Genomic DNA, 15,830 nt, shown 5'->3' with positions numbered 1-15,830 from the left:
CCTTAACCACTGCGCCACCCGGGGACTCTGATGGCACAGCTGGCGCTGCAGTACAGCGCCCTTAACCACTGCGCCACCCGGGAGGCCCCTAGGGTTTATTATTTCATCCGATGTATTTTAGCAAACTGTTGAGTGGTTTACTTCCTGATTCTGATACAGACCTCCCTCAGCCCAGGCTGACAGTGAGTTCTACAGTCAACAGAGAGAGAGACTCAGTTCAGCTGAGCTGTGACTCTCCTCCATCTGGCTCTGTGTCTCAGTGTTTCTTCTACACAGAGGTGAAAAATCCTAAACCCTCACCCTGTACGAGGTCACTCACGGGGGCTGAGCTGCTCTCGTGGGCAGGTGAACGTTTACCTGCTGAGGTCAAACTGAGATGTTTTTACACAGTAGAGACTCACTATCCATCGATGCACATTCATCCTGTGCCTATCACTATTCTTGGTAAAAATAGTATTATTATTATGAATACACTGATCTGATTGGCTCACTGTAATCAGATTGGAATATGTAATGTCATGCTAACATATACAGACTCTTTAGTTCTTACTCTTTTCGTTATCTGGTAAAGAAAGAGGTGTGTATTCTCATTAACCTACAGTATGGACAGTTATTGATGTGTTCTCCTCACAGGTAAACTGCAGAAACCAGACATTAGTGTCAATGACGAATCTTCTCATGACATCACTATTGCCTGTGTACTTCCTGAGTCTGCCAGTGATGGTCATAGCTGTAACCTGTACACTGGAGACCAGCCTCAGGCCTACAAAGAGGCTTGGGTGAAGAGATTTAACGCAGCATCATCCAAACTATTCTGTACCTTCAGTGTTACTAAGAATGATCTGTTCAGGCATCTGCAGTTGGAGAGAGATGTGAGCTGTGACTATAGAGTGAACACAGGATCACACTCTCTGTCTCCTCACAGTAATAAATACATAATTACAGGTAAGATACTTACATAAACAAATGCAGAAATATGTATTATATGTACATTTTTTAAGTTTAGAATGGTATGAGCAAAAACTGGTTGAATCAATGTTGTTTACATGCCATTTCAACAAAAAAATACTATGTTTTTCCTTCTGATGACATTAAATCAACGTGGAAAATGTATTGGATTTGCTGAAATAATTTGGGGGAAATTTGTCTTTTTTTCACCCAACTTAAAAAATAAAGTAAAAATTGTATTATTTTTACCCCCCTTTTTCTCCCCAATTTCGTGGTATCCAATTGTTAATCGTGACTGTCTTGTCTCATCGCTACAACTCCCGCACGGACTAGGGAGAGGCGAAGGTCGAGAGCCATGCGTCCTCCACACACAACCCAACCAAGCCGCACTGCCTCTTAACACAGCTCGCATCCAACCCGGAAGCCAGCCGCACCAATGTGTCGGAGGAACCACCGTGCGTGCACCTACCAACCTGGTCAGCGTGCTCTGCGCTCGGCCCGCCACAGGATTCACTAGTGCGTGATGAGACAAGGATATCCCTTCCGGTCAAACCCTCCCTAACCCGAACGACGCTAGGCCAATTGTGCGCCGCCCCATGGGCCTCCCGGTCGCGGCCGGCTGCGACAGAGCCTGGGCTCAATTTTTCACCCAACTTGAACCTAAATCCCATGACATGGCTGAAATGTTGACAACTCAATCAAATGTAAATCAAAACTAGGTGTGGAACTGACGTCTGTGCCCGTTGGGCAAATGCTATTTTTATCTTATTTTGAACAAATCAATTCTTTTTAATTCATGTTTTTAAATCACAGTCCAAGGAAATTCAAAATAGTTACCCAAATCATAAGTCCATGTCATGTTTATCACCATCATGATTTGACTTTGCATAGTGAAAGACTGCGGGCTCTACAGTATATTGTTATGTGCAGAATAGTGTGCCTTGTACTTCATTAAGTCGTTGTCCTCTCCCAACAGGTCAGAAACCAAATATTACAGTCAGTCTGAAAGGGAACCTCATCATCACCTGTTTAATTCCTGGCTCTGTCAGTAATGACACCACCTGTAACCTGTATGTTGGAGAGAAGAGTAAGTGTCTTTTTAGAGCACAAATCAGGAAGAAGAAACACAAAGATTCCGAATGCTGGTTCTGTCAATTCTCTGCGGCTGAGAGTGATCTGATCAGTTGTCTACAGTCAGTGAGGCGTAAGGCGGTGAGCTGTGACTACAGAGTGAGCTCAGGACCAAACTCTCTCTCTCCACGCAGTGATTGGAACAGCTTTACATGTGAGTCATTATCTATCCAATAATAATCTATCAGTGCAGCAGGTCTTCATGATCTGACTCCCCTTACATTTTTTAGTATGACTATATTAATTCTGACCCTCCGTCCCTCCATCCTCACTCACTCACTCACTCACTCACTCACTCACTCACTCACTCACTCACTCACTCTTCACTCGCTCCTTGGAGCACAGCACCTTGACATATGGATCTCCACACTGTCTTATTCTGGGCCAGGTCCCAGGCTGATCTGGTGTTGAGTCCCAGATTGTGTAGGTTGTCACCCAACTGGCCGGACCACCTGGCTCTCGGTCTTCCTCTTGGGTGTGACCAGTTGGGGGAATGCTCCTTGAGGATGAGGGCAGGCAGGGAGCTACTGCCACCAAATAACATTCTGACCCACAAACTAAAGACCCCATTCCAACCCCAAAGTGGTTGTAAATCTAGTGGGAGTTCACATCAGTTATCCAACAACTACACAGACAACCTCTACAGCAGGGAGACAAAAGGGGGTTAGCTTTGGTAATGTGTAAGTGTAGCTGTTGGAATGTCTTTCTCTGTAGTTCATTGTGTTGAAGATGGAGGATGTTGTTAAGAACACTTTACAGTAGAAACTTTATGTAATTTGTTCATAGATATGAAACCAGTCTCATCACCAACCCCTGGAATCATTTCCACAAGAATTACAAATTAATTTTTGAACTGGTTCAGTGTTTAGATCATGTCTGTACACTGTTAAGCTTCAGCTGTTAGTTACATGGGGACCTTATTCTAGGAAGCTGATAACAACAATCAACACCTTATCTGTCCTGAAAGACTTGATCACCTTATGAATTGGTCTTATCATCTCTATAATGAGGAGAAATATAATCTACCAGGGCAGGAAGCAATCTGTCCGTAGTGATTTTATAGTCCTTCTTTTCCCACTTTGAAAAGACAAGTCATGAAGGTATTTCAAAGGCCAACAACACCATGATGATCATTAATACAATCATCAATAAAATGCTAATTTCATTAATGTGTTTTCTCAGTTAGTTTGACTCCAGGCCCTAGATCTACTTTGCCTCCCAGCACGACAGCGAGTCCTGCAGAAGGTGTGTTGGGCCTCTAAATGATCATCTCTGCAAATACCAATTGTAGTCAAGGGTTTAGATTAATGCTTTATCTTATTCTTGTGTCATCATATTGCTTCCCACTAGTTTTGACTGTTACTTCTACTTTGATCCTAGACACCACAGTGAGACCAACTACCAGTAAGTAGATCCACTCATTTTAACTTACATGTATATTTTTGTTTACATTAATTCACTAAAGCTCCATCTGATTTATGAATTGACCCATTCATAGCTGCTGTAATTTCGTCTAGATTTGTGCACTTTTAGTCCATCTGATTTGTAGGTAATGTGTAGTGTACTTCTCTCTTTCTGCTTATTGAATGACCTAATAATTAAATGAATTTACATTTGTTCTTGTGTAATCTCCTTTCACCAGGTTTGACCTCTCCTTTGACCCCCAGCACAGCAGTGAATCCTTCATCAGGTGAGTTGGTCATCTTTCTATAGTTAGCAGATAGGACCTAAACAAATAGACTAGCTTTATTGAACCCAGGTTTTAACTCACAAATTTACCCTGATTAAAAAAAGATGTTGATATTTCATTAATTAAACCCTTTTGTGACTAGGGGTCAGTATTTTCATTTTTGGAAAAATAACGTTCCCGTAGTAAACTGGATATTTTGTCAGGACAAGATGCTAGAATATGCATATAATTGACAGCGTAGGATAGAAAACACTCTAACGTTTCCAAAACTGTACAAATATTGTCTGTGAGTATAACAGAACTGATGTTGCAGGCGAAAGCCTGAGAAAAATCCAATCCGGAAGTGCCTCATGTTTTGAAAGCGCTGCGTTCCAATGCGTCCCTATTGAGCAGTGAATTGGCTATCAACCAGATTACTTTTTCTCCGTATTCCCCAAGGTGTCTACAGCATTGTTACGTAGTTTTACGCATTTATGTTGAAGAATACCCGTAAGCGGCTAAATTGCGCAACTGGTCACCTGATGCCCCAGAGAGATTCTCGCGTAAAATACAGAGGTAGCCATTATTCCAATCGGTCCTACTGAAAAACGAATTGTCCCGGTGGATATATTATCGAATAGATATTTGAAAAACACCTTGAGGATTGATTGTAAACAACGTTTGCCATGTTTCTGTCGATATTATGGAGCTAATTTTGAATATTTTTCGCCGTTTTCGTGACTGCAATTTCCGGGCGATTTCTCAGCCAAACGTGAAGAACAAACGGATCTATTTCGCCTACAAAAATAATATTTTTGGAAAAAAGGAACATTGGCTATCTAACTGGGAGTCTCGTGAGTGAAAACATCCGAAGCTCATCAAAGGTAAACGATTTAATTTGATTGCTTTTCTGATTTCCGTGACCAAGTTACCTGCTGCTAGCTGGACAAAATGCTATGCTAGGCTATCGATAAACTTACACAAATGCTTGTCTAGCTTTGGCTGTAAAGCATATTTTGAAAATCTGAGATGACAGGGTTATTAACAAAAGGCTAAGCTGTGTCTCAATATATATCACTTATGATTTTCATGAATAGGAATTTTCTAGGAATATTTATGTCCGTTGCGTTATGCTAATTAGTGTCAGTCGATGATTACGTTCTCTCATGCGGGATGGGGAGTCACTAGAGGTTAAAATCAACCCATTTAGATACATTTATTTTTGTATAATCAGATCCAATGACTTTGCTTTGCACCAGGTTCGACTAGTAGTTCTACTCTGACAACTGACACCCCTAAGGGTCCACACGATTTTAGTTTATTGGCTTATCAAGTTGTGTTGTGTGTTAACTGTTATTAAACAGTCTCTCTCTTGCATGTGCCCAGGAGGTCATAGCTCCACAGAAAGCATTCTGGGTAAGCATCCAGCTCTAGCTGACTATCTGTCTTTTCTCAGACAAATTAGACATTTACAGGAAGGAAGTGGAGTTTACAATAAAAAAATATTCTATATTATTCTCAGAAAATAAAATGTTGTCCCCCAACTCCCTTACCATGTAGGTTCATTGCTTATTCAAGAGGTGCTGATATCTGATAGAGTTTTGCATAATACATCCCATACCTCAATTGTATTTACCCGAGCTTTGTTTATCATGGCCGCTGATTGCTCTATACGAACAATATCTTGAAAATATGATAACCATGTTTGAGGAAAGAGGATAACCTTTTTTTGCTGCTGTTAACGCCACATAAAGGTTGTGCCTTTTTGCGGCGTTAACGCCCAGTTCAGGTTCAAATCAAATTTGATTTGTCACATACACATGGTTAGCAGATGTTAATGCGAGTGTAGCGAAATGCTTGTGCTTCTAGTTCAGACAATGCAGTAATAACCAACAAGTTTCTAGCTAACAATTCCAAAACTACTACCTTATAGACACAAGTGTAAGGGGATAAAGAATATGTACATAAAGTTAAATGAATGAGTGATGGTACAGAGCGGCATAGGCAAGATATAGTAGATGGTATTGAGTACAGTATATACATGTGAGATGAGTATGTAAACAAAGTGGCATAGTTAAAGTGGCTAGTGATACATGTATTACATAAAGATGCAGTAGATGATATAGAGTACAGTATATACGTATACATATGAGATGAATAATGTAGAGTATGTAAACATTATATTAGGTAGCATTGTTTAAAGTGGCTAGTGATATATTTTACATCATTTCCCACCAATTCCCATTATTAAAGTGGCTGGAGTTGAGTCAGTGTGTTGGCAGCAGCCACTCAATGTTAGTGGTGGCTGTTTAACAGTCTGATGGCCTTGAGATAGAAGCTGTTTTTCAGTCTCTCGGTCCCAGCTTTGATGCACCTGTACTGACCTCGCCTTCTGGATGATAGCGGGGTGAACAGGCAGTGGCTCGGGTGGTTGTTGGCCTTGATGATCTTTATGGCCTTCCTGTGACATCGGGTGGTGTAGGTGTCCTGGAGGGCAGGTAGTTTGCCCCCGGTGATGCGTTGTGCAGACCTCACTACCCTCTGGAGAGCCTTACGGTTGTGGGCGGAGCAGTTGCCGTACCAGGCGGTGATACAGCCCGACAGGATGCTCTCGATTGTGCATCTGTAGAAGTTTGTGAGTGCTTTTGATGACAAGCCGAATTTCTTCAGCCTCCTGAGGTTGAAGAGGCACTGCTACGCCTTCTTCACGATGCTGTCTGTGTGGGTGGACCAATTCAGTTTGTCCGTGATGTGTACGCCGAGGAACTTAAAACTTACTACCCTCTCCACTACTGTTCCATCGATGTGGATAGGGGGGTGTTCCCTCTGCTGTTTCCTGAAGTCCACAAACCTTAGTTTTGTTGACGTTGAGTGTGAGGTTATTTTCCTGACACCACACTCCGAGGGCCCTCACCTCGTCCCTGTAGGCCGTCTCGTCGTTATTGGTAATCAAGCCTACCACTGTTGTGTCGTCCGCAAACTTGATGATTGAGTTGGAGGCGTGCGTGGCTGAACAGGGAGTACAGGAGAGGGCTCAGAACGCACCCTTGTGGGGCCCCAGTGTTGAGGATCAGCGTGGTGGAGATGTTGTTGCCTACCCTCACCACCTGGGGGCGGCCCGTCAGGAAGTCCAGTACCCAGTTGCACAGGGCGGGGTCGAGACCCAGGGTCTCGAGCTTGATGACGAGCTTGGAGGGCACTATGGTGTTAAATGCCAAGCTGTAGTCGATGAACAGCATTCTCACATAGGTATTCCTCTTGTCCAGATGGGTTAGGGCAGTGTGCAGTGTGGTTGAGATTGCATCGTCTGTGGACCTATTTGGGCGGTAAGCAAATTGGAGTGGGTCTAGGGTGTCAGGTAGGGTGGAGGTGATATGGTCCTTGACTAGTCTCTCAAAGCACTTCATGATGACGGAAGTAAGTGCTACGGGGCGGTAGTCGTTTAGCTCAGTTAACTTAGCTTTCTTGGGAACAGGAACAATGGTGGCCCTCTTGAAGCATGTGAGAACAACAGACTGGGATAGGGATTGATTGAATATGTCCGTAAACACACCAGCCAGCTGGTCTGCGCATGCTCTGAGGGCGCGGCTGGGGATGCCGTCTGGGCCTGCAGCCTTGCGAGGGTTAACACGTTTAAATGTTTTCCTCACGTCGGCTGCAGTGAAGGAGAGTCCGCATGTTTTGGTTGCGGGCCGTGTCAGTGGCACTGTATTGTCCTCAAAGCGGGCAAAAAAGTTATCTAGTCTGCCTGGGAGCAAGACATCCTGGTCCGTGACGGGGCTGGTTTTCTTTTTGTAATCCGTGATTGACTGTAGACCCTGCCACATACCTCTTGTGTCTGAGCCGTTGAATTGAGATTCTACTTTGTCTCTATACTGACGCTTAGCTTGTTTGATTGCCTTGCGGAGGGAATAGCTACACTGTTTGTATTCGGTCATGTTTCCGGTCACCTTGCCCTGATTAAAAGCAGTGGTTCGCGCTTTCAGTTTCACACGAATGCTGCCATCAATCCACGGTTTCTGGTTTGGGAATGTTTTAATCGTTGCTATGGGAACGACATATTCAACGCATGTTCTAATGAACTCGCTCACCGAATCAGCGTATTCGTCAAGGTTGTTGTTTGATGCAATACGAAACATATCCCAGTCCACGTGATGGAAGCAGTCTTGGAGCGTGGAATCAGATTGGTCGGACCAGCGTTGAACAGACCTCAGCGCGGGAGCTTCTTGTTTTAGTTTCTGTCTGTAGGCAGGGATCAACAAAATGGAGTCGTGGTCAGCTTTTCTGAAAGGAGAGCGGGGCAGGGCCTTATATGCGTCGCGGAAGTTAGAATAGCAATGATCCAAGGTTTTTCCAGCCCTGGTTGCGCAATCGATATGCTGATACAATTTAGGGAGTCTTGTTTTCAGATTAGCCTTGTTAAAATCCCCAGCTACAATGAATGCAGCCTCATGATATATGGATTCCAGTTTGCAAAGAGTCAAATAAAGTTTGTTCAGAGCCATCGATGTGTCTGCTTGGGGGGGAATATATATGGCTGTGATTATAATCGAAGAGAATTCCCTTGGTAGATAATGCGGTCGACATTTGATTGTGAGGAATTCAAAATCAGGTGAACAGAAGGACTTGAGTTCCTGTGTGTTGTTGTGACCACACCACGTCTCGTTAACCATGAAGCATACGCCCGCCCCTCTTCTTACCAGAAAGATGTTTGTTTCTGTCGGCGCGATGCGTGGAGAAACCAGCTGGCTGCACCGACTCCGATAGCGTCTCTCCAGTGAGCCATGTTTCCGTGAAGCAAAGAACTTTACAGTCTCTGATGTCCCTCTGGAATGCTACCCTTGCTTGGATTTCATCAACCTTGTTGTCAAGAGACTGGACATTGGCGAGAAGTATGCTAGGGAGTGGTGCACGATGTGCCCGTCTCCGGAGTCTGACCAGAAGACCGCTTCGTTTCCCCCTTTAACGAAGTCATTTTTTTGGGTCGCCGGCTGGGATCCATTCCGTTGTCCCGGGTGAAAGGCAGAACACAGGATCCGCTTCGCGAAAGTCATATTCTTGGTCGTACTGATGGTGAGTTGACGCTGCTCTTATATTCTGTAGTTCTTCTTGACTGTATGTAATGAAACCTAAGATGACCTGGGGTACCAATGTAAGAAATAACACGTAAAAAAACAAAAAACTGCATAGTTTCCTAGGAACGCGAAGCGAGGCGGCCATCTCTGTCGGCGCCGGAAGTTGTGCCCCAATCTCTGCATTTCACAGTTCCATACTAGAGTGACACCCAATGTAGAGCATTTAACAGACAGCAGGCAATCAGAAGTGGCAGAGACCATTCTAGATGTTAATGAAGGGAATATCCATGTAAGCATTATTTGGGATGTTAACGGGGCATCCCATGGTACACCATAAACTTTTAAGGTTCTGGGTTTTAACAATAATATGCCAGGTTATGAAATTGTGAATCTTTATACTGACTGAGTTGTGTTGTTCTCTAACAGAAATAACAAATACCTTTCTATTTGTGTAATCAGATACAGAATTCACTTGTATTATTCTCCAGCAGTTTCGACTGTTACTTCTACTTTGACCCCTGACATCACAGTGAGACCAACTAGTAAGTATCCCTTACTTTGCAATTACATTTTTAGTTCACTCTAATTCACTAAAGCTCCAACAGGTTTACTCATAGACTTATTCATAGCTGCTTGTACGTGTAACAGTATAACTTTAGACCGTCCCCTCACCCATACCTGGGCGCGAACCAGGGACTCTCTGCACACATCAACAACAGTCACCCACGAAGCATCGTTACCCATTGCTCCACAAAAGTCGCGGACCTTGCAGAGCAACGGGAAACACTACTTCAAGGTCTCAGAGCAAGTGATGTCACCGATTGAAACGCTATTTAGCGTGCACCACCGCTAACTAGCTAGCCGTTTCACATCCGTAACATACGTTCACTCTAATTTGTTGTACTTTTCTTAGATATGAATGGCGCCGGAGGGGATGGCTGCCGTTTTACGGGTTCCTAACCAATTGTGCTATTCTGGGTGTTTGTTTTGTGTTTGTTGTGACTTGTTTTGTACATAATGTTTCTGCCACTGTCTCTTATGACCGAAAAGAGCTTTTGAACATCAGAACAGCGATTACTCGCAGGTCGAAGATTTTTTCTTAATGATTTGAAGGAGAAAGATTTACGTCATGTCACGGACCAGGCCCAAAGCCCTGTCATTCGCATGAAGAGTAGACGACCGATACAGGGGCCGCAGATCCTGATGCTTGGTGAGAATTAGTCTGCAAGTGGATAATCCTGCTTTTCCATCTGTATCTTATGTTTCACCGAGTCATGGCTGAACGAGGACATGGATCATATACAGTTGGCTGGGTTTCCCGTGTATCGGCAAGACAGAACAATAAACCTCCAGTAAGATGAGGGGTGGTGGTCCGTGTCTATTTGTCAATAACAACTGTTGCGCAATCTCTAATATTAAGGAAGTCTAGAGGTTTTGCTCGCCTGAGGTAGATTATCTCATGACAAGCTGTAGACCACACTATTTACCAAGAGAGTTCATCTATATTTTTCATAGCTGTCTATTTACCACCACAAACCGATGCAGGCATTAAGACAGCACTCAACGAGCTGTATAAGGCCATAAGCAGACAAGAGAATGCTCATCCAGAAGCGGTGTTCCTAGTGGCTGGGGACTTTAATGCAGGAAAACTTAAATCCATTTTACCTGTGCAACCAGAGGAAAAAAATCTCTAGACCACCTTTACTCCACACACAGAGATGTGTACAAATCACTCCCTCGCCCTCCATTTGGCAAATCTTACAATTATTCTATCCTCCTGATTCCTGCTAACAAGCAACAAAAAAAACTCAATCAGGACTTACCAGTGACTCGCTCAATACTGAAGTGGTCAGATGACACGCATGCTAAGCTACAGGACTGTTTTTCTAGCACAGACTGGAATATGTTTTGGGATTCATCCAATGGCAATGTGGAGTATACCACATCAATCACCGACTTCATCTGAACGTACATATGCCACCCAGAAGCCATGGATTACAGGCAACATCCGCACTGAGCAAAAAGCTAGAGCTGCCTCTTTCAAGGAGCGGGACACTAATCCGGATGCTTATAAAAAATCCTGCTATGCCCTCCGACGAACCACCAAACAGGCAAAGCATTAATACAGGGCTAAGATTGAATCCAACTACACTGGCTCTGATGCTCGTCGGATAAAGCAGGCTTGCACACAATTCTTCTACGGATTACAAAGGGAAATCCAACTGTGACCTGCCCAGTGACGAAAGCCTATCAAATGAGCTAAATCCCTTCTATGCTTGCTTCAAGGCAAGCAACACTGAACCATGCATGAGATCGCCAGCTGTTTCGGACGACTGTGAGATCACGCTCTCCGTAGCTGATGTGAGTAAGACCTTTAAACAGGTCAACATTCACAAGGCTGCAGGGCCACACGGATTTCCAGGACGTTATATTGAGAACATGCACTGACCAACTGGCAAGTGTCTTCACTAACATTTTCAACCTCTCATTGACCGAGTCTGTAATAACGACATGTTCAAGCAGACCACCATAGTCCCTGTGCCCAAGAATGCCAAGGTAATCTGCTTAATCAAATCAAATCAAATGTATTTATATAGCCCTTTGTACATCAGCTGATATCTCAAAGTGCTGTACAGAAATAACTACTGGCCAGTAGCACTCACATCGGTAGCCATGACGCGCTTCCTTATACTTGCGTACTATTATTTGTACAGATGAACGTTGTACCTTCAGGGGTTTGGAAATTGCTCCCAAGGATGAACCAGACTTGTGAAGGTCTCCAATTTTATTTGAGTTCTTGGCTGATTTCTTTTGATTTTCCCATGATGTCAAGCAAAGAGGCACTGAGTTCGAAGGTAGCCCTTGTAATACATCCACAGGTACACCTCCAATTGACCCAGATGATGTCAATTAGCTTATCAGAAGCTTCTAAAGCCATGGCATCATTTTCTGGAATTTTCCAAGCTGTTTAAAGGCACAGTCAACTTAGTGTATGTAAACTTCTGACCCACTTGAAATGTGATACAGTTAATTATAAGTGAAATAATCTGTCTGTGAACAATTGTTGGAAAAATTACTTGTGTCATGCACAAAGTAGATGCCCTTACCGACTTGCCAAAACTATAGTTTGTTAACAAGACATTTGTGGAGTGGTTGAAAAACGAGTTTTAATGACTCCAACATACAGTTGAAGTCAGAAGTATGTAAACAGAAGTATGTAAACTTCTGACTCCAACTGTATGCATAGTCACATTACACCTTCCTACATACACATTTTACCTGAGTTACCTCCAGTATATAGCCTCGCTATTGTTATTCTATTGTTACTTATTTAAATGTTTTTTTATGTGATTTATTTAGAGTTTTTTAGCAAATATTTTCTTACTTTCAGCAATGCAGTGTTTTAAAGGTAAGTGTTTCATGGTAAGGTTGTATTGTAACACCTGTTGTATTCGGAGCATGTGACACAACACATTTTATTTTATTTGATATGAAACAAATGTACATTTCTCTTCTCATCAGGTTTGACCACTCCTTTGGCCCCCAGCACAGCAGTGAATCCTACATCAGGTGTGTTGGTCATCTTTAGTTAGTAAAACTGAAAATAATTTAATGATTTTATCTTACCCAGGTCTTTGTATACATTTTTTGAATCACAAATGTGCCTAATTACTAGAAATTAGGTTGATATTGGATTCATTAAATCATCCCATTAAGATACCTTATTGTATAACCAGATCCAATGACTTTGCTTTGCACCAGATTTGACTGTTAGTCCTACTTTGACAACTGACACACCAAAGAGTCCAACTGAAAGTGAGTATGGCCACACGATTTTTGATTATTGGTGTTGACTAAGTTGTGATGTGTGATAACTGTTAACAAACTGTCTCTATCTTTTATGCGCACAGGAGGTCAAAGCTCCACAGACAGCATTGTGAATTCAAACAGTCAAAAAAGAGTTTGGGGTAAGTGTCCTTATTTAGTAATTCCACAGCAAAAATGCACTTGTCTTTTTCTGCTAGCTCTGACTTTGCTGATAACTACTTTGTTGAGGGAAAATGTACTTGTTGTGATTGTGATATGTTGTTGCCTCACCAAGCTATCTTCAAATTAATGCACGTAAGTCGCTCTGGATAAGAGCCTCTGCTAAATTACTTGTCGCGGAAATTACCATCAGGGACACCTGAAGTCAATATTAAATTAATCATTATTTATTATCAACAAGCTGGAGAGGTTCCAACAAACTTAATGTACCATAGTACACGTTGGTCAGGAGCTCCACCGGGGATGTCCCATTAGTTGTCTTATCTTAAACAGACAAGTTATATTTGCAAGATTTAGCTTATTCATAATTCATAATTAATTCATCATTAACATTTGGTTCATGCATGTGACCAACCAATACCTCACGAGGCTTCTTCTCTTCAAGCTGAGACCTTGAAACTGAGACACCCCTTTTGGTTTTCAAAACAATGTTATTGGCGCACTGATAGTGAGGATTCCTCCCAGTCACGATCAATCAGTCAGTTGCATGGACCCAGTCCAATTGGTTATTAGAAAAGCACAAACATAACATTTTCCTTCACAGACTCAAATGTAAACGCTTAGCTGACTAGCTGTCTTTTCTCACATATATGAAAACGGAAACATTTACCAAGACTAATAATAAAGTGGTATTCTAACACCTGTCTACCATTGAAGTATTTACATTTGGATTAAGAGCTAATGACGTCTCCTGATGTCATCATGTCACCAAACAGCGGTGCAACTATGGCAGACAGCAGTGTGTATGGCTTCTGGAGTGGGCGTGTTCTTGATGGGATTGACAGCTGTCTATCTCTGCAGGAGGACCAGTGAGTACTTCTGATTCTGCATAACAAATAATTTGCAAACATTTTCCTTCTCATATTAATGTAAGTGCCTTTGACATGGGTTAATCTTTCAACTCCTTTTGGTGATATTGTGTAGTGTAGGCTATATTCAATATCATTCATTTAGCCTCATTTGTTTTTCAGAGAAAACCAATTCTCTGAGGTAAGAATTCCCTTGTGAATATGATGCAGATTGTATCAACCTTTAGTTCTGTATTGTCCATGATGAGATGTTCTTACCACAACCTTCTTATATACTTGTATGTTGTACAGACCCACAGCCAGACAGGATGATCACAGCCAATGTATGTTCCAAACAAAATACATCAAACACTGCCCACACTACAAACACAACTACACACATGCATGTCCAAACACGTATCCTACTTTAATTTTTCATTTTGTTTCCGTTGTAGGTGATTTGGTGATGGGAGCTATGAGTAGTGCAGGCATGTTGGATTCAAGGGATGCTGGGATCTATTCTCTCATCACCTCTGTACCGTCCACGTTTTTGCACTCAGGTGAGTTTGTAACAGAATGTCTTCTGTCCCTGTCTTCCCCACCTGGGACTTGAATTTGGGACCCTCAGCACAATAACACTTAATCACTCAATGCCAACCTTACAAACTTACATTTTTAGAGCATCTTGAAAGCGTGAGAACAGAGCTGTAAGTCTCCAGGGTGGTTTGAGTCACTTCACAGAAGTGTGAAGTGACATCAAGCCTTGTTATTTTCTCTTCTTCTGACCCCCCCCCCCCACAACCTCTACTTGTGGCTTTGTCTCTCTCTGTGAGATGCAGGTCCTGTGCAGCAATCTACAAATGAAGATGTAAGTACAGCAAAAATAATAGCCTTGGATATAGATACAAACTTGTATCAGACAGTCTGACAGACAGTCTGAGGGATAATAAGGATCTTTCTCTCTCTCTTTCATCCAGGCTGATTCAGAGAATGCAGGGGTCTACAGCCTGATCACTTCTGTACCATCCACATTTGTACCATTAGGTTTGTCTATTTAACTCTGTCCCAATGTTTCATAACATGTAGGGCTTTTATAGGACTCAAAGTTGTTTAGGCTTGTTTGTTGGTCTGAGGTCGTCATATCAGTAAGCATGTATGTGTATAAGTTATACATAAGATAATGTGTTAGAGCATGAGAGTAGAGCTGTACGTCTACAGGATGGTTTGAGTCAGGAGGAGAAGTGTGAAAGGACATTAAGTATAGCAAAGTGACATGCAACCACACACTCACTCACTCACTCATTCAGGCTCCCTCTGTGTTGTACAGGTCCTTTTGAAGAAAATGGAAAGTCATCTGAAAACGACAATGTAAGTTCAGAATCACCCACTGTGTTTGGTGATTGTGATCGACTCTCAGTTTCAGATTGATTTGACATCCTTTTAAATTACATTACATTTACAGTACTGTAGAATTAAAGGACTGATGCTAAACTGTCTGTTTCTTTTCTCTAGTCTGATACGTACCACGTATACAGCTCAATCCCCGACAGACCAGCAACCTCAGCCCAGCCTGATGGGTTTTACAGTCTTCTACAGACACACTGAAACTACACCACTGGCTCTCTGTATGTCTCACAGAAATATTGTTTCTTTCAGGATGTCCTTTATTTATCACACATCATGTTACTGTAAATAAGTATCTAAAACATCTACTGCAGTGCCGTTTCTATTTATAAGTAACATTCAGTAAGCAGCCGCTAGAGCCCCCCCCCCCCCCCCCTCCAAAAACAACCGTAGGATAATAGAATACACAACGTGCAGTTTCGAAATATGGTTCTACATCAGAAGTTTTTCTCTTGTTATTTCAGTCACTGACAGTCACTCAATTATCCCATGTCAGCTAAGATTTTATAGATTGCTAGGCAAGTAATCTAGCCAGCTATCTAAGTCTTGTAGTAATGGTCCAATTACTGCCCAGGGGCCCTGACTTCCACGGGGCCCCCAATAATTTTGTTAGTCACTCTCAATCAGATGTCAAATGAACATGGCATAAGTCATGGCAAAATGTGTGGAATTGCAGGAAATGAGCTTTAAACTGAATTTTATTATTTCAACGACAATGGCACAACGTGTTGAATTTCAGGAAATGTGCTTAATAACTGCAAAGTTCTC

At 42.5% G+C, this 15,830-nt stretch overlaps 1 long non-coding RNA gene across 1 annotated transcript; it reads left to right on the top strand.

Annotated features, from left to right (window-relative positions):
* The first annotated feature begins 374 nt into the window (after positions 1–374).
* LOC139370850 (uncharacterized) lies at positions 375–3,449 on the top strand. The gene is made up of 3 exons (XR_011627183.1): positions 375–945; positions 1,925–2,233; positions 3,262–3,449. It is a non-coding gene; the product is annotated as an uncharacterized lncRNA (long non-coding RNA).
* The last annotated feature ends 12,381 nt before the right edge of the window (positions 3,450–15,830 follow it).

The sequence above is a fragment of the Oncorhynchus clarkii genome, chromosome 17 (assembly GCF_045791955.1).
Source record: "Oncorhynchus clarkii lewisi isolate Uvic-CL-2024 chromosome 17, UVic_Ocla_1.0, whole genome shotgun sequence".
Taxonomy (NCBI): domain Eukaryota; kingdom Metazoa; phylum Chordata; class Actinopteri; order Salmoniformes; family Salmonidae; genus Oncorhynchus; species Oncorhynchus clarkii.
Note: the sequence above shows the minus strand (reverse complement) of the source record. Positions and strands in the feature narration are given on the sequence as shown.